Genomic DNA, 21,022 nt, shown 5'->3' with positions numbered 1-21,022 from the left:
GTCTCCTGAATCTTTACCTGGGTTTTTTTTTTTTTTTTTTTTTTTGACACATTAACGGAGATATAATTGGGCGATTTACAGAAAAGAATTGCAAATGGAAAATAAAACATGTAATTATACAAATACAGAAAACTAAATGAGTCTTTTTTCCAACAATGACTTTTGATCCGTATGATTCAGTGTGGATATACCTGGCTTTCATATGCAATGGAGTGTTTTTTTTTTTCTTCTTTTTTTTTTTAATTTTTCATCAATTACACTTTATTCATTCTGCATCCCCCCATAAGCCCCTCCCTCCTCCCCTCCCAATCCCACCCTCCCTCCTCCCTCTGCTTGCATGCCACTCCCCAAGTCCACTGATAGGGGAGGTTCTCCTCTCCTTTCTGATCTTAGTCTATCAGTTCACATCAAAAGTAGCTGCATTGTCCTCTACTATGGCCTGGTAAGGCTGCTCCCCCCCGCAGGGGGAGGTGATCAAAGAGCAGGCCAGTCAGTTCATGTCAGAGGCAGTCCCTCTTCACATTACTATGTAACCCAATTGGACTCTGAACTGCCCTGGGCTACATCTGTGCAGGGGTTCTGGGTTATCTCTATGAATAGTCCTTGGTTGGAGTATGAGTCTCTGGGAAGTTCCCTGTGTTCAAATTTTCTTGTTCTGTTGCTCTCCTTGTGGAGACCTGTCCTCTCCAGATCTTACTATTTCCCAGTTCTTACATAGAATTCCATTCACTCTGCCCAACAGTTGCCCATCAGGCTCAGCATCTGCTTTGATAGTCTATAGGGCAGAGGCTTTCAGAGGCCCTCTGTGGTAAGTTCCGAGGTTGTTTCCTGTTTTCTTCTTCTTCTTCTGATGTCCATCCTCTTTGCCTTTCCGGATGGGGATTGGACATTTTAGTTAGGGTCCTCTCTCTTGCTTAGTTTCTTTAGATGCACAGGTTTTAGTGGGTTTGTCCTATGTTGTATGTCTATATGAGTGAGTATATACCATGTGTGTCTTTTTGCTTCTGGGAAAACTCACTCAGGATGATCCTTTCCAGATCCCACCATTTACCTGCAAATTTCATGATTTCCTTATTTTTCATTGCTGAGTAATATTCCATTGTGTATATGTACCACAATTTCTGCATCCATTCTTCAGTTGAGGGGCATCTGGGTTGTTTCCAGCTTCTGGCTATTACAAATAAAGCTGCTACAAACATGGTTGAGCAAATGTCCTTTTTGTGTGCTTGAGCCTCTTTTGGATATATGCCCAGTCGGGGTATGGCTGGATCTTGAGGAAGCGCTATTCCTAGTTGTCTGAGAAAACGCCAGATTGATTTCCAGAGTGTTTGTACAAGTTTACATTTCCACCAGCAGTGGAGAAGGGTTCCCCTTTCTCCACAACCTCTCCAGCATGTGTTGTCACTTGAGTTTTTGATCTTGGCCATTCTCATGGGTGTAAGGTGAAATTTCAGGGTTGTTTTGATTTGCATTTCCCTAATGGCTAATGAGGTTGAGCATTTCTTTAAGTGTTTCTCCGCCATTCGATATTCCTCTACAGAGAATTCTGTTTAGCTCTGTTCCCCATTTTTTTAAGTGGATTACTTGGTTTGCTGCTTTTCAGCTTCTTTAGTTCTTTATATATACTGGATATGAGTCCTCTGTCAGATAAAGGGTTGGTAAAGATTCTTTCCCAATCTGTAGGCGGTCGCTTTGTTTTGATGATGGTGTCCTTTGCTTTACAGAAGCTTTTCAGTTTCATGAGGTCCCATTTATTGATTGTTGCTCTTAGAGCCTGTGCTGTTGGTGTTCTGTTCAGGAAGTTTTCTCCTGTACCAATGAGTTCTAGGGTATTTCCCACTTTTTTTTCAAGCTGATTTAATGTGTCTGGTTTTATGTTGAGGTCTTTGATCCACTTGGACTTCAGTTTTGTGAAGGGTGACAAGTATGGATCTATTTTCATTTTTCTACATGTAGACATCCAGTTGGACCAGCACCATTTGTTGAAGATGCTATCTTTTTTCCATTGTATGGTTTTGGCGTCTTTGTCAAAGATCAGGTGTCCATAAGTGTGTGGGTTTATTTCTGGGTCCTCTGTTCAGTTCCATTGATCCACCATTCTGTTTCTATGCCAGTACCATGCAGTTTTTAAAACTGTTGCTCTATAGTACAACTTAAGATCAGGGATGGAGATACCTCCGGAAGATCTTTTATTGTAGAGGATTGTTTTAGCAATTCTGGGTTTCTTGTTATTCCATATGAAGTTGAGAATTTTTCTTTCCAGGTCTGTAAAGAATTGTGTTGGTAATTTGATGGGCATTGCATTGAATCTGTAGATTGCTTTTGGTAAGATGGCCATTTTTACTATGTTAATCTTTCCAAGCCATGAGCATGGGAGATCTTTCCATCTTCTCATATCTTCTTCTAATTCTTTCTTCAGAGATTTGAAATTTTTTTCATAAAAGTCTTTGACTTCCTTGGTTAGGGTTACTCCGAGGTACCTTATGTCATTTGTGGCTATTGTGAAGGGTGTTGTTTCCCTAATTTCTTTCTCAGCCCTTTTGTCTTTTGTATACAGGAGGGCTACTGATTTTTTTGAGTTGATTTTGTATCCGGCCACTTTGCTGAAGGTGTTTATCAGCTGTAGGAGTTCCCTGGTAGAGTTTTTGGGGTCACTCACGTATACTATCATATCATCTGCAAATAGTGATAATTTGACTTCTTCCTTTCCAATTTGTATCCCCTTGATCTCCTTCAACTGTCTTAATGCTCTAGCAAGGACTTCCAGCACTATGTTGAAGAGATATGGAGAGAGTGGGCAGCCTTGTCTTGTCCCTGATTTCAGTGGGATTGCTTTAAGTTTCTCTCCGTTCAGTTTGATGTTGGCTATAGGCTTGCTGTATATCGCCTTTACTATGTTTAGATATGTGCCTTGTATCCCTGATCTCTCCAATACTTTGAACATGAATGGATGTTGTATTTTGTCAAATGCTTTTTCAGCATCTAGGGAGATTATCATGTGGTTTTTTTTCTTTCAGTTTGTTAATATGGTGGATCACATTGATGGATTTCTGTATATTGAACCACCCCTGCATACCTGGGATGAAGGCTACTTGGTCATAGTGGATAATATCTTTGATGTGTTTTTGGATTCGGTTTGCAAGTATTTTATTAAGTATTTTTGCATCAATGTTCATAAGGGAGATTGGCCTGAAATTCTTTTTCTTTGTTGAGTATTTGTGAGGTTTAGGTACCAAGGTGACTGTGGCTTCATAGAATGAATTTGGTAATATTCCTTCTGTTTCTATTTTGTGGAATAGTTTGAAGAGAATTGGTGTTAGCTCTTCTTTGAAGTTCTGGTAGAACTCTGCGCTGAAGCCATCTGGTCCTGGGCTCTTTTTGGATGGGAGACTTTTGATGACCGCTTCTATTTCTTTGGAGGATATAGAACTATTTAGTTGATTTACCTGGTCCTGATTCAGCTTTGGAAAGTCAAATCGATCAAGAAAATTGTCCGTTTCATTTAGATTTTCAAATTTTGTGGCATATAGACTTTTGAAGTAAGTCCTAATGATTGTTTGGATTTCCTCAGTGTCTGTAGTTATATCCCCCTTTTCATTCCTGATTTTGATTTGGGTGGTGTCTCTCTGCCTTTTAGTTAGCTTGGCTAAAGGTTTGTCGATCTTGTTGATTTTCTCAAAGAACCAGCTCTTGGTTTCATTGATTCTTTGAATTGTTTTATTTGTTTCCAATTGATTGATTTCAGCCCTGAGTTTGATTATTTCCAGCCGTCTACTCCTTCTTGGTGTGTCTGCTTCTTGTTTTTCTAGGGTTTTTAAGTGAGGCATTAGGGTGCTTGAATGAGCTGTCTCAAATTTCTTCTTGAAGGCACTTAGTGCTATGAACTTTCCTCTTAGCACTGCTTTCATTGTGTCCCACAAGTTCGGGTATGTTGTGTCTTCATTTTCATTGAATTCTAGAAAGACTTTAATTTCTTTCTTTATTTCTTCCCTGACCCAGCTGTCATTTAGTAACAAGTTGTTCAGTTTCCATGTGTGTGTAGGCTTTTTGTTATTTCTGTTATTGTTGAGGTCCAGCTTTATTCCATGGTGATCAGACAAGATACATGGGATTATTTCAATCTTCTTGTATCTGTTGAGGCTTGCTTTGTGACCCACTATATGGTCTATTTTGGAGAAGGTTCCATGAGGTGCTGAGAAGAAGGTAAATTCTTTTGTGTTTGGGTGTAAAGTTCTGTAAATGTCTGTTAGGTCCATTTGATTCATGACCTCTGTCAGAGACATTGTTTCTTTGTTTAATTTCTGTTTTGTTGACCTGTCCTTTGTTGAGAGTGGGGTGTTGAAGTCTCCCACTATTAATGTGTGGGGATCTATATGTGCTTTAAATTTTATCAATGTTTCTTTCACAAATGTGGGTGCCCTTGTATTTGGGGCATAGATGTTCAGGATTGTGATGTCTTCCTGTGGAATTTTCCCTTGATGAGTATGAAGTGTCCTTACCCATCTCTTTTTATTAATTTTGGTTGAAAGTCTATTTTATCAGATATTAGAATGGCTACTCCTGCTTGCTTCTTGGGTCCGTTTGCTTGGAAAGTCGTCTTCCAACCCTTTACCCTCAGGTAATGTCTATCTTTGTGTCTTAGGTGTGTTTCTTGTATGCAACAGATTGCTGGGTTTTGTTTACATATCCATTCTGTTAATCTGTGTCTTTTTATTGGAGAGTTGAGTCCATTGATGTTGAGAGAGATTAATGACCAGAGGCTGTTAGATCCCTTGATGTTGATGTTGGCTGTGGTCATCAGGTTGTGTTCTTGGTTGCTTTTTGTTTTACTGAAGTGAGGTTATTTATTTCCTGTGTTTTCTTGAATGTAGCTAGCTTTCCTGGGTTGTATTTTCCCTTCTAGTGTCTTCTGTAATGCTGGATTTGTTTGTAGGTATTGTTGAAATTTGTTTTTGTCATTGAATATCTTGTTTTCTCCATCTATGAGGACTGAGAGTTTTGCGGGGTATAGTAGCCTGGGCTGACATCTGTGTTCTCTTAGGGTCTGCATGATGTCCGTCCAGGCCCTTCTGGCTTTCATAGTCTCTGTTGAAAAGTCAGGTGTGATTCTAATGGGTTTGCCATTATATGTTACTTGGCCTTTTTCTCTTGCAGCTTTTAGTATTTTTTCTTTGTTCTGTATACTTACTGTTTTGATTATTATGTGGCCAGAGGATTTTCTTTTCTGGTCAAATTTGTTGGGTGTTCTGTAGGCCTCATGTATTCTAATTGGCCTCTCCTTTAGCTTGGGGAAATTTTCTTCAATGATTTTGTTGAAAATATTTTCTGGGCCTTGGAGAAGGGAGTCTTCTTTTTCCTCTATACCTATTATTCTTAGGTTTTGTCTTTTCATATTGTCTTGCATTTCTTGGACGGTCTGTGTCAGGAATTTTTCGGATTTAACATTTTCTTTGATAGATACATCGATTTCTTCCATTGTATCTTCTACACCTGAGATTCTTTCTTCCATCTCTTGTAAGAAGAGTCTGCTGGTTATGCTTACCTCTGTAGTTCCTGTTTTCTTCCCTAGATTCTTCTTTTCCATTATTTCTTCCATTTGTGTTTTCTTTAATTTTTCCAATTCTATCTTCATGTCTTGAGTTGTTTTGTTTACTTCCTTCACCTGTCTGATTGTACTTTCCTGTTTTTCTTTAGTTCCTTCAACTCTGTTTCTTTCATTTCATTCAGTGCTTTAAGCATTTCCTTTCTAAAGGCCATAAACTGTTTGGCTGCAGCTTCCTCTATTTCTTTATGGATGGCAATATTCTGTTTGAGTTTATCTTCCTCTATGTCTTTACGAATCTTATTTGTTTCCTCTGTTATCATCTTCATGAGCATACTTGTTAGGTCATCTTCTTGGATTTCAGTTATGGTGGGGTGTCCAGGGCTACTTGCCCCTGGGTAACTGGGTTCTGGAGATGCCATATTGCTCTGTCTTTTGTTGCTTGAGCTTTTACGCTGCCCTCTACCCAGTGTGCTATCTTAGGTGTTTGGGGTTATTTTCTGGTGGTTCCTGGGAATCCTGTGGTGGAGAGAATCCCCTTTGCAGAAAGCTGGTTTTTCCTGAAGGATGTCTTCTCAGCTTTTTGGGTATAGTCCCTGGATGGCTGGTGTTTTTTCAGGAGTTGCTCACCTCAGGGATATAGACCTGAGTGGTATCTGTGGTCTTTGTTAGTCGAGAGGGTTCTCCTCTCACCCAGGGAAGTCCTGAGGGCAGCTGCCCTGTTTCTGGGTTTCTTGTTATAAATTTAATGATCAGCTGCTGTGACCCAGTTGGACATCAGGCACGCAGCAACTGTTTGTGCCTGTGTCTGGAGCACAGCTGAGTGCTGGCGCCTTGGCCCCACTAGTCTGCTAGACTTTTTCTAGAAAAGGATTGGGTGATTTAGGTCAGTAGAGTTTCCTTCCTTCCCTGTGGATTCTCTGGAGACACGGACTCCCAGTGTCTTTTTTTGCCCTGGTGCACACTGCTCAGTGTCCGCCAGCTGGCTGGCCACAGAAACTGCCTGTGCCTGGAGCACAGCTGTGTGATGGCGGCTCAGTCTCTGCCAGCTGTCTGGTGCGCAGAAACTGCCTGTGTCTGCCTTTGCGGCCTTTGGGAGCCTGGGTGCCTCCCTAAGCTGGGTAATTTTCCGGGGACCTTATCAGGTTGGGGGTGTCGGCTGAGTGCTCTGAGATCAGACCAGCCGTTTCCCTCCCTGTGTGTTTGCACCGGACAGTGAAACTCATTCGCTGGTGCCCTGGTGCCCACAGTTCTATCTCAGGCGGCGAGTCAGGCGCGCAGTCAGGCAGGGCTCAGTGCTGGAACCTGGGTCCCCGGCTCTGGCTCCAGGCTGGCTCCTGGGGTGCCCGTGGAACCCGAGTCTTTTCCAGGGGATGTCTGGGTGACCTAAGGCCGGTCCCAGTCGTATTGCTTTTGACAGTATTGCTTTTGACATATTGCTTTTGACAGTTAGGCTTGCATGGTCACAAATTCAATATATATATATATATATATATATATATATACACACACATATATATATATATAATGCTCTGCTAAAAACACTTACATAGTTGTCAAAACTCAAAATATCCTTACTACTACTTGTCAGCCTACCTTGTCATTATATCAGTGCACCTTTTGATCGTGGTAAAATACCACTAACTTGATTATAAGAAGAGAGATGAGAAGAGTCTTCCTCTTAATCATGACTCTGGAGGTATGGCACTGAAGGGCTACATTTGATGTCAGCCTTGATGGCAGAGACCCGAAGCAGTGCAGGGCATCAAGCGGAAAGACACTTTAGCAACACATGTGTCTGTGTGTCTTTGGATGTCACTTCCCACAGAGCCACCAGGATCTAATCTTGACAAATCTTATCTAATCGCATTTACGTGTGGAAGGCCCTGTAGCTAAACACTACTCAGAATCTATTATGATTGAATGGGTATAATTTTCCACCTGCTTCATAGCCCACATTGGGGATTAAGTCTCAACATAGGAAGTTGCAGGGGGACATACTAAAGCCCTATTCCCAGTATGGCAAGTGTGAGCCAGACATAACAACTACAAAGGAACAGCATTCTTCAAGAAGCTAGAGCAACAGCAGAGTTCGTTGTCTTTAAGCAAATACCGAAAACAAGTGTTTGTGAGGGAATATCAATTCAGTCCCCATTCTGCTTTCAGAGGAAACGAGGAATTGCATTGTAAATCATCAACTCTGTACCATAATGAAAAGGAACAGCATGAAAAGGTTCCCTCTGACACATGTGGCTTGATTCATGAAACAATTTCTTTGTACCTCTTAGGCTTCTGACTGACTCCTTTATATAAATTTACCTGAAGAGTCCACAAAGGATTAGCCAATCACCAAGATGAAAGGGGAGGAGGGATGCCTTTAGATGAACCCGTTTTCTGAAGATTTAAGTAAGAACTGCCGCATATGTGTAGAAGCATGTGGCTTAAAGACAATAATTTGTAAACAAGATCCAAGGTACTCATGGGATTTCATTTCTGCAAGGCTAAGTGGCTTCGCCACTCATTAATTTTACAAGCCTTCAACAATCAATAGGCTAGACTGTTACCAAATAAATGACTGGTGTTAAACCATAACAAGGAAAAAGATACACCCTTTCCACTTACTTACTGGTTAGGAAAAGCTAGAGAACAGAACTATTCCTATAATGGAGGCACCTAATGAGTCTTATTTGGAAAAAGCATAGACTACAAAGAAGGATAGCAGTTTGTATGAAACTGAGGAAAGATTATTTATTTTAACTAGTGAAACTTAGAGATATTCAGTTAATTTTTACTTAGAAGAAATCTAATCTAGCTTGAAGAATTTATATCTAAATTCAGAGCAATGGCAGTTGGAAATACAAGTGGAAAGCTAGGCAAGCTCAGTATTTTCTGACAGGTATCCGAGAAGAACTCTCTGGCTCTACAGATCTCTAGTTGTAATTGAAATTTTGTTCAACAAAACTGTTCTCATGGTACCAATTATACATCAAACAAAAAATTTCATTCTCTTATCCTCCATTCCCCCTCGGTGAAAATGAGACATTTCTGGGCCCCTTTCTGAAAAAGAACACTGGTGGATAATGTACTCCTTCTCCACCTAATGGGCATTCTAGACGGGACTCAAGCGACAGGAAGAAAATGAAGAGAATTCCCTAGAGCCATGGGTAGCTAAGAACAGTAGGAAGCAAAGGGGCCATCCTCTCTCTGTTAGTAATTTCCTCTCTATGATATGTGCCCCAAACCATGCCCCAGCCCATTCACCTTTGGTTTCTATGATAGCTTCTAAATGACACACTCATTCTGCTTTGACAAGACACTCTTGTTTCCTTTTCCAACCTCTTTTTGTGTTCTTGCCACTTCTTTTTCTCATATCCTTAGGAGTCTGCTCTTTCATCCTGCCAAAACGTCTTTTCAGTGGCAGCATTTCATCACCTCTCCTTGTATTGACTGGTTGATAAAGCATGGTATATATATCTGATGAGTAATCTTACTCATTCATTAGATGTTCATTAAAAATGTTTCCCATTTTCCATCAGGTCTTCTTCTCTTGACTCATTTCTTAGCATCTACACAAGTGCGTACACATTTTGATGAGGCTCATCTCAACCATTGCTTCATAAAGGAGAAAGCAGTGGATGGAGAGTGGTTGGATTTTGGGTGTAAGGGGTCTGGTTTGAATACTAAGTGCTCCTGGCTGCTTGTGATTATGAACCCTATTCCCGTGCTGAGCTTTGTTTCTTTATTTACAACAGGAGAGTAGCAGGCTTTGGCCTCCCTTTGAACCTCCTATTAAGTCATCATATTCCTTGCTTTCTCTTTTTGGGCAGGCTGTACCCATATTCTTTTGTTTTTAGACATCTGGTTCTGTCTGGGAGAGTTCCCACACTGTAAACCCTTCAGCTTGTTTTGCCTGCAGAAGGAATATCTGGTCATACATGAAGTCTTGGCTTTCTCTATTTTATGAGTTCTTGTTTTGGTCACAACATCAACCAACCACTGCTATCACTGAGGCGTGAGTACAGACTTCTCTGTAACCCCATGTCTTTCCTGGTTTGGTGAGGCCATGCCAATTATCCCGGGGCTGAGACCTCTCAGATAGCCATACTCGTGCCTCTTCCATCTCATGTTTTCTGCTTTCACATGCGGGGCCTGTATCTCTTTCCTCTGTCAGTTTCCCAAAAGAATATGTTCAAAATATTGATTTCCTAATTACTTGATGCTCTTAGCATACAATTTCTACTTATAATAAAACCACAATGCTGTTCTTCACTTTCGTCTACCAATCAGGTCTACTATCTCTGATTTTTGGATTCACCAATCACACAGAACTTATATATCATCATGTTCATCTTCAGTCCTCAATCAGCGAAACCAATTAAGCTCTCTATACTCACTGTGCAGTTATACAGAGACATGGGCAAATTTAGGTTTGAATAAATTTTCTCTACACTTGCTTTTCCCTGTGGATATTCTGTTCTGTTTCATTCTCAACATTGTTGTGCTCCATTTCAACTGGGCCTTCCTAGCGAAGTATCCTGTTTCCTGCTTCCTGGTTATGAGTGCCCTACATGCACCTCCTATAACTAGCAAATATTTTCTCTCACTTTTATTGTTGTTTTCTCACTGATTGTACCTAACATTTACTCCCTAAGCCAATAGTAATACATTATTTGAAGAGTTGGAAAAGCAGGTCAAGAAAATAGCATGAAGCAATGCTCTTAATTATTTGTTACATGCTTCTAAAAGTTGTTTTCCTTTACTCTTTCTAGGCAGAGACATAGCCTTTCTTTGAGCTTTGAGCTTCTAGCGCTCTTCTTTCATTTATTTCTCATGGTGATGTTGTTATCATACTTGATGTTACATCATGTTAAGTGTTTAGTCTGAAATTAGAAATCAATTATCTATGCCCTCAATCCCAGCAGTTAGGAGGCAGAGCCAGGTGGATCTCTGTGAATTTGAGGTAGTCTGGTCTACATAATGAGATCTAGGCCAGCCATGGCTGCATTGTAAGAATTCATCTCAAAAAAAATTATTTGTGCTTTCACTTCTCATTATAGGATCCTAGAATCTAGTGTATGTTTGCTCTTAGCACATGATTGTGAGTGTGAAATACTTTGTTCCCTCACTATATAGAGACTACATCAACTCAAAAATACTTCTATAAATGGATTTGTACAGAATGGTTTGAGTCCTTGAAAAGTGCCCGGATTTACCACTGAGCCATCTATAGAAACTAGGGTGGCTTCCTTTGTCCTGTTTGTTATTATTATTGTTATTATTATTATTATTTACAATTTATTCACTTAGCATGCCAGTTGTAGCCTCCACCCTCATCTCCTCCCTGTCCCACCCTCTCTCCCTTTTCCTCCCCTATCCCTCTTCTCTAGACCACTGATAGGGGATGTCCTCTTCCCCTACTTACTGACCCTAGTCTATCAGGTCCCATCAGGACTGTCTGGATCTTCTTCCTCTGTGGGCTGGTTAGGTCGCCCCACCAGGGAGAAGTGATCAAGGAGCAGACAACTGAGTTCATGTCAGAGACTTAGCCCTATTTTAGTGGTAATTGTGGCACTTGGCTCTCTCTCTTGAACAATCTGTCAGAATTCTTGTAATTGAATCAATACAGCCACCTTTTATAATATAAGTTCATTTAACATGAAAATAGTTCAGTATCCCTAATGTGATGAGTTGGAAAGAAAGCTAATTAAATTGGTGTAGATTTGTTTTCATCCTTTTAAGAGCATACAATAATTGCAACTTTTGCAAGTACTTTGATATTGCCCTGGGGAGTTTTAATTAATAGATAAGGATGGTTTTTCTAATTAGCTAGTCAAAATACTCATCTGAGCAGTGTCAGCCCTACATATGCTGTGATTACACTGTTTGTGAGTACCCAGGTACTTAAAGATTGAGTTTGTGTTCTTAGACTCGAGCTGTCTAGGCCCTTTCCGTTATGTAGTTAACTTGTTTTACCACCCTTCTCTTATTTTGAAAATCAGAAACAAAGAAAAAAAAAACCCAGCAATCTAATAGGTCTGATTGCATCTGCCAATGTGATGACCTATTCTAAGTCAGTATAGGTCAAATGAATGTTTTCTGAAAATAAAGCAGACACAAGGTAACTGCCACACTTGTGGTACCACACAAGGGGTAACATTCTTGGGAAGAAGCCTTGTTCTCAGATAATCCCAGTGATCGAATCTTACCAGTAATCAAAATGTTGATTTCTCTCCTTTTCTTTGCAGACCTGAGGATGGAACCCAGGTTCTTGTAATGCCATGCTCTATAACTGGGCCACACCCTTTGCACAAGACATCAATTTTGTTGATTTAGAACATAGTTGCTATGAGTAATCTAGTGAAGCCAAGCTTCTCTTTCTGTTTGAGTATCCATTAATTCTTTGGTTTTTGGAAATAAATGAGCATTTCAAGTTTAAGAGAGAGGCAAGAGAAGGAAATAAAGGTCAGGCCAATAGGAAAAAGAACATATTTCATGGCTAAAGAAAATAACAGTCATGATAACAATTTTAATACATGTCTTTAAGCAGTTCTATGGAAGCAATTCATGGAAGCACATGCATTTGAATTTCTAATTTGTGGATCTCATAAGTAAAATCAGGATATTTCTATTTTCCAGGATGTTTAACACTTCATTGCGGAATTTTTCACACATTTAAGGTTGACTATTGACTAAGTCTTTTTTCCCTCCTTCCTCCCTTCCTCCATCCTCTCCATCCCTCTTTTCTACCTTTCCTCCTTTCCTCATTCCCTGGAACGCTCAGCAAAGATTCAGCTACTTTAAAGATCTGAGAATAAAAAGCAGATGAAATAGAGACTTGCAAATGGTGTCAGGTCACTACTGAGGAAGGGGTTTTTACACAAAGGTGTGTGTGTGTGTGTGTGTGTGTGTGTGTGAAATTAAAATTTAGTGTGTGTGAAATTATGTATATACTGAAGAAAATATCAGTTGAAACTAAGGCTGTCTTCTCCATTTACCCAGTCTGTCTGGGGTACCTTTCTCCGTTTTGGAGGATGGGGACTTTGTTCATTTAGAGAAGAGTTTGAACTTGCCGTCCAAACACTGTTCAATCAGTTCTTCAGCCTGGGCTCCCCCATGGTCATCACTTTGCATATTTGGGTTTAGCTTTTGAAGCAATATCAAAGCTTTCAAATTCAATGACTTGAGGGACTTTCATTTCCAGGGCTGATAATGTGTCAGGGGAAGGCCTAAGTGTGAAAAAATTCAAAATCTGCATCTCATTTTCTCAGACAATTAAGAATGGTCAGTTCTATAACCCTGATTCGAGCCGGTATTTTTAAAACCTTGAGAGATGCTCACTGAGGAATAAGAAACAGGAAAATTTTAAACATGGTTTTTGTGTGGAAGAGAACCACCATAGCAATTTACTCACTTTTTCAGCTCTTGTACATGACTTTTCTAGTTAGTTCTTTCCTGGCTTTTTTTTTTTTTTTAAGATAAATAGAAGACACAGATAAGCCTCATAAGTGATTTCACACCTCTTACTAGAGGGATGGGACAGAGCAGTTGTCTGTGTACCCTTTTTTATGGGACATTAAGTATTATTTTGGTCTATAGACAGGATGCAGAAAGACTGAAAATTATATTATTATGTGTTTTTGGTGTCTTTTGCTTTGATAGGACATTTGTTAGATTGTATTTCACTGGCTTGCATGATCAGCCCTGCTGGTTTATGACTTCTGTACAAATTAACCTGTGTCCTATGTTAGCTGAAGGCTGTCATTTGTGCTGCCTTTTCATCTTCTGTATTATGATTTCCTTTCACCAGTCTCATCTCCAACAGCATCCCCTTCCTTCCTTCCTTCCTTCCTTCCTTCCTTCCTTCCTTCCTTCCTCTAGTCACCTACATAAACCCACAGCCAAAATGCCATCAGGAAGGTGGTCAGTGGTGGTCACTGACAAATGCCATGGAATGAACAAAATGAGATTTGAAAGGATCACATTTAAAAAGCAAACTGTGATTCTGCTTCTCTTTGCAAACCTTCTTGGCCTTGCCGCATCATCACAGCTTATTCTGTCTGATACTTTCATGGCTTTCAACCATTTTAAACACCAAACTAATCTGTTCTCTCAGACTTTTCGACTTCCTCTTCATACTATTTATTTTTGAAGTATGAGTATATTGACATACGTTGATAACACTGGTTGTATGAGCCTCCACAAACAGAGAGAGAGGTAATGAAATGGTGGTAGGCTTGAAACAGAACAAGGACTCCAAGATTACTTAAACTTATAATTACCTGGGAGGGCAGTGTGTTATCCAGAATCATAGAGTATGTTCCAGCTAGTTCCTAAACGCAGGCCCTTTCTGAAATTTACCTGATTTTTATTCACCTATGTGCTTATGTTTCCTAGATGAATTAATCTATTTTAGAAAAAAAAATTTACTAAGTAGCTTTATGCACCAAAAATTGCTGACACACAAACTCAGTATAAGTACACACATACATGTACACACATACATGTACACACACAGATCTTAATATATACAAATGTACACAGAAATATTCATATGTATATACATACAGATATACACATGAGTATATGCACACACATATGTTCATATGTATGTATGTATATACATATCCATTTACACCTGCACATCCATATATATACATTAGGAGATATGGTAGCCAAGCTCATATAAGTTATTGCTAAGCAATGAGGAAATATTCTTTTGTTTCTTAGTTTAGACATGTCTTCAATATCTGTCCTATCAGTGCTTTCTAACAAACATGGCTTATCTATAAAATTAAATTTTATTTGCCAGATGTAGTTGTCATCTTAAAGGCTTACTGCTAAATGAACTCACCCTTTCTAGTTTTTCCTGAACTGTGGCTGGGTGGTTCAACTCAGCTGTTCTTGCCCAAACTCCTTTCCAAGCTGACTGATTCTAACTGGCTTCTCCAAGCCTCTCACTGAATTGCTCTGCTTGGCTTCAAATTAACTCTGGCAATTTCTTCCAATCTTCTGGCTCCTTATTCTTTGGCTTCAACTGCCTCTGCTGACTTGCACTGAACTTCATGAACTCACTAGTGAGCTCAACTCCACTACACTGAACTCACTGAACTGATTCCCAACTGACTGAATGACTGACTGACTTTCCCTATGCCACTCTTAAACAGCTTTTCTTTCTTGTTTTTATTGAATGAACATTAGGCATATACCATCTCTGACCCATTTCTATCAAATCTTTCTCTGATTCATCACTTTGCTCATCAACTAGACATCATTTTCAAATCATGGTTACTTCTTTCTACAAACTATTTTTACCTTAAAGATGTACAGTAAAAGTGTCTGTATTCCAGCTAGACCATACTGTAATCCAGGGAATGTCTATATTTGAGCCAGATCACATAGACCTAGAAGGTCTTTGGAGGTGATTTCTTATCAAAGCAGACATGCCGCTGGATTAAAATTCCTCTATGCTTATCTTTGAAGATTTTCATACACCTTGAAACATACTTGTCCTCTAGAGTTAGTAGCTTTCATTAAAGACTAGCTTCTCCAGGCAAGGAACAAAATTATGACTAGTGTACTAGCAGATACCATTTATTACTAAGCTATAGGTACTAAACACATAGTTATTGAAGCAAACTTGTTTATTAATGAGCCCTCTAACCCTAGCCCAGTTTGTTCTGCATTGGTGGAGACATGGATGCTTTAGTGATTATTAATGACTTCACTAACTGTTTGGTGTTTGATTTTTGCCTTCTTTTGTGTTCGTTCACATTACAAAAGACTTAGAAATCTCAAGTTTTATACTAAACATCTCTGCTCTAAAATAAATCACTTAAGCCTCCCTTTCTCATAGAGTTCTTATGAAAAAACTCTGTTATTGCTCTGATAGATACAAAGAATAATGGAAGATGGGAATAATAATATAAAGGCTCTCCAGACTTAGACCCTTACTGTCACTGAGTTGAGATGGGAGGAAAGGTGGATTCCTAAGAATGAAGCTGTAGAAAGGAATCTCAACACAAGTGTGAATAGAAGAAGAAACAGCAATCCAATTAAGAAATTAGGTACAGCTCTGTAGGAGGCACAAAAGTACTTGTGTTCACAGATAAGTGCTAGGGAAACAAGGGATGTTAAACACATGGGGTTTTCTCTTCAAAAGGAGAGGTGTATAACCTGTTTTCCACCAAGAAGGCTGGGAATAGAGGTGGTAATAGTGTTTTGACTTTAGTGCTAACTGTATGGCCAGGCCACCCTGGCTCCCCCAGACCCTTATCCTAAGTCTGTTTATCTCAGCTTTATCCTCTCCCAGGCCCTAATCAGGAGCTCTGTTTACTTTGAATTTGCTTCCTCTCTTAATCCGTAGAATTTATCTTTATGGAAGATGTCACTTGTACTGTACAAGAGTTTCAATATAATTGTGTCTTGAACTTTGTTGTACACGTGGGCTTGAGATAATTGTGCAGTTCTCAAATGTGCCTGAAATAAACTACTCAGTTTCAGACTCTCAGAGTCTGAATCAGTACCAGCTACTGGGTTGTGTTGGAGTAAATTTCCTTATTGCCTGTCATGAATCAGCACTCTGTCGGTGGTCACAGAGATCCCCTAGGTCTCAACAGGGTATTCTCAAGAGAGTGAAAACAAACGGCTAAGAAGCATTTAACTGTTCAGCATGCTTAGTTATCAGAGAACTGCAAATCAGGAATGCTTTGAGACTTCAACTTACACCAGCCATAATGACCAAAATTAACAAAACAAATGACAGCTCATGTTGAAAAGGATGTGGAGTAAAGGGAACACTCATCCCTTTCCAGTGGGAGTTCAAACATTTACAACCACTATGGAAATAAGTATTCTCAGGGATCTTGGAATATATCCACCTCAAGATCAGTTATACCACTCTTGGGTATATACCCAAAGGACTGTATATCACACTACAGAGATACTTGCTCAATCATCTTATTTGCTGATCTACTTATAATAACCAGACATTAGAAACATATTGGATGTCTGTCAATGGATGAATAAAAAAAAGAAAATGTGGTAAATTGACAAAGGGGAACATTGCTCAGCTGTTAAAAAATGAAATCAGGAATCAGAGGTAAATGAGTGAGGTAACCCAGACGCAAATACATACGATAATACTCAAAGACAAATATGATTTATATTCACTTATGTGTGGGTATTAACTACTAAGTCTTTAATTCATATATAAGCAATCCATATATCCACAGAGGTTAGGTGCAGAGTAAGGAATTGGTTAGGAGGACGTGATCTTTGTAGGGAGAGAAAATAGAATAGATAGTTATAGATGGATTTGGGGGGGTAGAATGGCAGGATCATTTGGGGAGGGGAAGAAATGAGGAGGGTGAGGGAGAAAACACAGGGAGTTACAGCTGAAACTAAGGACCATTTGAGGGGTCATATGGAAACCTACTACTTTAGAAGCTCCCTGCAACATGTACTTATATGAAGGTGATATAGATGGAGTCAGCAAATAACAGGAGAGATGGAGCCCAGCTGGACATCTCTCATCACCAAATGAAGCCTTCGCTTCTGGGAATGGCTTACATCTAATCAAAGTTTTGTTTGTTTGTTTGTTTGTTTCCTAAGGGGAACACCCCAAACACCCCAGGTTATTATTATTGCCAAAGCTATTGGTTGCCATCCACATGCCTTGGTGCTGAAGACAATACCTACAGAGCTCATTGAACACAGAGAAGTTAAGCTGTTGCCTACCTAGAGACTTCACACCTTGAGTAGTAGTTAGGGTACTGGAAGTACTCTGCACACTATCAAAGAGATGCAATCCAGATACATCCCTTTTTAGAAAGTGTAATTATTATTATTATTATTTACAACTTATTCACTTTGTATCCCAGCTATAGCCCCCTCTCTCATTTCCTTCTGGTCCCACCATCCCTCTCTCTTCCCGCTATGACCCTCCCCTAGTCCACTGATTGGGGAGGTTCTCTATTTATCTGTCCCTAGACTATCAGGTCTCATCAAGACTGTCTGGATCCTCTTTCTGTGGCCTAATAAGGCCACACCAGCAGGTGGATGTAAAAGAGCAGGCAATCAAGTTCATGACAGAGACTCACCCTGCTCCTCTTGCTAGGGAACCCACATGGAGACTGAGCTGCCTATGGGCTACATCTGAGCAGGGGGTCTAGGTTATCTCCATGCATGGTCTTTGGTTGATTCATCAGTCTCTGCAGGGCCCCCTGGGCCTAGACTTTTTGGCTCTATTGATCTCCTTGTGGAGCTCCTGTCCTCTCCAGGTCTTTCTATCTCCCCCTTTTCCCATAAGATTCTCTGAACTCTGCCCAAAGTTTGGCTATGAGTCTCAGCATCTGATTTGATACCCTGCTGGGTAGAGTCTTTCATAGGCCCTCTGTGGAAGGCTCCTGTCCTGCTCCCTGTCTTCTCCCACTTCTGATGTCCATCCTGTTTGTTCTTCTAAATGATAATTCAGCATCTTTCCTAGGGTCCTCCATGTTGTTTGGTTTGTTTAGGACTATAGATTTTAGTATGTTTATCCTCTAGATGTCCTTCCACCGAGGAATGCATACAGAAATTGTGGTACATTTACATAATAGAATACGACTCAGCAATTAAAAACAAGGAAATCATGAAATTTGCCGGCAAATGGTGAGAACTAGAAAGATCATCCTGAGAGAAGTAAGCCAGAAGCAGAAAGACACACACAGTATATACACACTTATGAGTGGATATTAGCCAGATACAAACCTTTCAATCTACAAGGGAAACATGTTGAAGAATGCAGCAGAGCTCTAGGGGAACAAAGTTTGTGAGACTAACCAGCCAATACATGATTGGACTTAAGGCTAATTTCATGTGATAGAACTCATCCCTGACACTGTGTGGGTGGCCAAGAACCTGATACCAGATAGGACAGAGATCTAGAGAGAAACCAAATACTACGATTTTGCAAAAGGAAACAGCAATAATAATGACATTCTGTTATTCTCATAGACCAGGGTCTTGATTAGCTATTATCAGAGAAGCTTCCCCTCGAAGTAGATGGAAAGAAATACAAAGACCTGTAGCTGGACAATGTGCAGGGAGTAAGAGACCTACTAAATGGGATGTCTTCATCAATTTCCTCTCCTTATGGCTTACAGAACCCCGAGGAAAAGGAAGAAAACAGATTATAAGAGCTGGAAGGGACAGAGGACACCTAGGTTACAAGGCCTTTAAACACAGTAAGACCAAAGCACATATGGACCCACAGAGACTGTTGCAGCATGAACAGGGCCTGCACAGATGGATTTCTAGTGCTGAAGGGAAGTGGACACAGGATACCATGCCTACATTTCCAAAGAATAACTGCTTACAAATGCAAAAAAAAAATAATTTTCTTCAACAAAATAGTCTCCCTGGTTATACAAAAACATTTTAGGATATCCTTGGTCTCACTCAATCCTGCCCTTCCTCCCTCTTCTCCTGCCATGCCCCTCCCCAAGTCCACTGATAGGGGAGAGCCTCCTCCCCTTCCCTTTAACCTTAACCTATCAGGTCTCATCATGACTGGTTGCTTTGTTTTCCTCTGTTTCCTGGTAAGGCTGCACCCCCTCAGGGGGAGGTGATCAAAGAGCCAGCCACTGAGTTCATGTCAGAGACAGTCCTGTTCTCTTTACTAGGCAAACCACTTGGACACTGAGCTGCCATGGGCTACTGTGCAGGGGTTCTAGGGTACCTCCATGAATGGTTCTTGGTTGGAGTATCAGTCTCAGAAAAGACCCTCTAGGCTCAGATTTTTTATTCTGTTGCTCTCCTTGTGGAGTTCCTGTCTCCTCCAGGTCTTTCTGTCTCCCCCTTCTTTCATAAGATTCCCTGCACTCTGTCCAAAGTTTGGTTATGAGCCTCAGCATCTGCTTTGATGCCCTGCTGGGTAGAGTCTTTCAGAGGCCCTCTGTGGTAGGCTCCCTCTTCTGATGTCCATCCAGTTTGCCTTTCTAAATGAGGATTGAACATCTTATCCAGGATCCTCCTTCTTGCTTAGCTTCTTCAAGCATACAGATTTTAATATGTTTATCCTATATTTGTGTGTGAACATGTGTGTCTCTACCTCTATGTGTGTTTTTAAAGCTATTTGTTTGGCTTTTTTCTGTTTATTTATTTTGTCCTACCCTGGTTTGTCTGTTTTTATTTTTTGTGGTTATTATTATTAATTCTAAGTGCCTGTTTGTATTCTAATAAGAGAGAAACAAGGGCAAGAGTTTGAATGGATGGGGAAGTAGGGAGGATCTGGGAGGAGTTTGGGGTGGAAAAACCAGAACCAGATTACAATATATTGGAAAAAAAAATCTATTTTCAATATAATAATTAAATAATAGTAAGAAGGGGGTTGGGAGCTTTGCACACCATGCTGCTGCTGATTTAGGTTTGAGGAGCATAGTGATATTTGCTATATAATGATTGTGTGCCTACTGGAATCCATTGATGTGTCCTCATTGGAACCGCCCAAAGTTCTGTTTTCTCAGGATGTTGTTTTTCTTAAATCTGTGGGGAAAACAGAGAGAGAAATAAAAAGGCAGAGAAAATGGAAGCTTAGTGTGGGCTGCTAACAGGAAACATTTTATGAAGCTACTTTCTTGAATGGCAATTGAATCAACTCCTTGTCATCAAGCTTTAAGTGAATGAGTTCTTGCACTTGCCAAAGTTGAATAGGAAATGCTTTAATTTTTTCTGGCTGTGGTCCAATGACAAGCATCTTTTCAAGTGTGGAATTACAGAGCTACACTGAATGATTCCAAGTGAACTCTGTGTAGTTTAAGGTTTTTTTAGTGGAGGGTCATTGCTTCCTAGTGAAACTTGGTTGAAGGAGTGTCTCCTATTCTTGGTAATGTGATGTTAGCATAAGGTATGCATAGACTAACTATCTTGCTCACCCAACACCAGATGATAATTTGGCTCATTATTAGTTTACAGAGATGTAATTATTCAAATTTTATGTTATATTGTCTTTGAGCTCAAGATAACGCTTTGCAATGGCAAAGCTTTTAGATGTTACTATTCAATATTCCTTTGGCTCATGTCTTGATCAGTAGATTCACTCTTAAAGGCAGGTGTATTCCAGAACTGTATTTTGTCCACGTAGTATACAATATTTGGTTTCTTAATAAATGACATGGGACCTTGGGCACATTTCCCTTCTGAGATCCAATTTGAGTATTAGAGGCTGGTTATTGAGGGTGAGTCAGGATTTGCCCTTGGATGACCCACCAGACAGGAAGGCAAAGTGAACTCATTGCATTTCCATCAAGGACATGAAGGGATGGAGAAGGATGACATTACCTCATGGAAGACACAGAAAATATCTTCCAGAATATGTAGCTTAGAAGAGGTGCTAAGGGAAAAAGAGGAATATGGATTTTTTGTTTTCCTTTAACCTTTGTCTTAGTGTCTGCTTATTCGGGAACTTGGTTGTTCGCGAAGCACTTGCTCAGCCACATTTGA

The 21,022-nt window shown here is 40.0% G+C and overlaps 1 protein-coding gene across 2 annotated transcripts in view; it reads left to right on the top strand.

The window, feature by feature from the left end:
- Window positions 1–21,022, top strand: part of Ctnna3 (catenin alpha 3) — a 1,666,920-nt gene that overhangs the window by 751,492 nt on the left and 894,406 nt on the right. The window lies entirely within an intron of this gene.

This window comes from Meriones unguiculatus, chromosome 16 (assembly GCF_030254825.1).
Source record: "Meriones unguiculatus strain TT.TT164.6M chromosome 16, Bangor_MerUng_6.1, whole genome shotgun sequence".
Classification (NCBI taxonomy): domain Eukaryota; kingdom Metazoa; phylum Chordata; class Mammalia; order Rodentia; family Muridae; genus Meriones; species Meriones unguiculatus.
The sequence above is the reverse complement of the archived record's forward strand: the minus strand, read 5'-3'. Positions and strand labels throughout refer to the sequence as shown.